This window comes from Crocodylus porosus, unplaced genomic scaffold, assembly GCF_001723895.1.
Source record: "Crocodylus porosus isolate Cpor-Errol unplaced genomic scaffold, CroPor_comp1, whole genome shotgun sequence".
NCBI lineage: Eukaryota > Metazoa > Chordata > Crocodylia > Crocodylidae > Crocodylus > Crocodylus porosus.
Genome location: NW_017728912.1, coordinates 12067274 through 12068817, shown reverse-complemented (window position 1 = coordinate 12068817; position 1544 = coordinate 12067274).

The window sequence follows — 1544 nt, the reverse complement described above, 5'->3', positions numbered from 1 at the left end:
CGCTACCTGACTCAAGAAATCTGTGGGCCGACAAGAGGTAAAGCATTGCTAGACCTGGTACTGGCCAAAGGGGATGATCTAGTCAGTGACCAAAGAATTGACGGAAAGCTGCGTGATAGTGACCACAAGCTGATCACCTTTACAAAGCTGACAAGTTAGTCAGCAATACAGAAGTCCTTGACTTCAGGAAAGCTGACTCTGACAAGCTCAGGAGGCTTGTTGTGGAAGCCCTAAGGGACCACAGCTCGACAGGAAGAGGAGTCCAAAAGGAGTGGTTGCACCTCAAGGGAGCGATCCTGATAGCACAAGGGATAGCTGTCCCATCTTGGAGGAAGGGTAGCAAAAGGGCACAGCAACCCCCTTGGCTTAGCAGGGAACTTGAGGACCTCCTACGCTTAAAAAGAGAGACTTATAAAGGACAGAGGGCTGGAATTACCACCAAGGAGGAGTACTCAGCGCTGGTCTGTACCTGCAGGGAGCGGATCAGGAAAGCCAAGGCTGCAACCAAGCTCAGTCTGGCTTCATATATCAAGGGAAAAAAGAAGTCCCTTTTCAGATATGTAGGGAGTTGGAAAAAAAGTAAGGGTAACATTGAACCCCTGCTGAACTAAATGGGACAGCTGATAACTCACACCCAGGAAAAGGCCCATCTGCTTAATGGGTACATTGTGTCGGTCTTTCATCAGTCCAATGGGACCGCCTTGCCTAGCACGACGTGGGATGGCCAGGGTGAGGGCGTATTTATACCCAGCATCGATGCTTATCTAGTAAAGGATCGCCTTGAGAGGCTGGACACCATCAAATCAGCTGGTCCTGACAGATTGCACCCTAGAGTACTCAAGGAGCTGGCAGGTGCCATAGCCCAACCTTTGGCAAAAATATTTGAAAACTCATGGCGCTCAGGTAAAATACCTGAAGACTGGAAGAAGGCCAATGTGGTACCCATCTGCAAGAAAGGGCAGAAAGTAGATCCTAGCCAATTACAGGCCAATCAGTTTGACCTCAATCCCTGGTGAGCTTCTGGAGAAAATTATCGAGGAAACCCTTCTGGATAAGCTGGCTGAAGGCAACATCCTGAGAGATAGCTAGCACGGGTTTGTCGCGCGTAGGTCTTGCCTGACCAATCTCATCTTCTATGACCAGGTGACATATCACTTGCACAAGGGAGAAGAGATTGACATCTGGACTTTTTATTTAGTGTCCCATGACTTCCTCATGGAAAAATTGGCCAACTGTGGCCTTGGCTATGCCACAGTCCGATGGCTGGGAAATTAGCTCCGAAGTTGGACCCAGAGAGAAGTGGCTGATGCTAACAAATCGCTATGGTGCTCTGTGACCAGTGGCGTCCCCCAACACTTTATCCTTGGACCGGTTCTCTTAAACATCTTTATCAATGATGATGCATAAAGTGGTTCGTTTCTCTGGAGGCCACAAAAATCACAGACACACACTCATTAGATGGCACAAAAGGTGTATTTGCAAATAGGGTCAGAGCAGAGTCAAGAACTCAGATTACTCCGAACCAACAAAGGAATTTTGCAGGC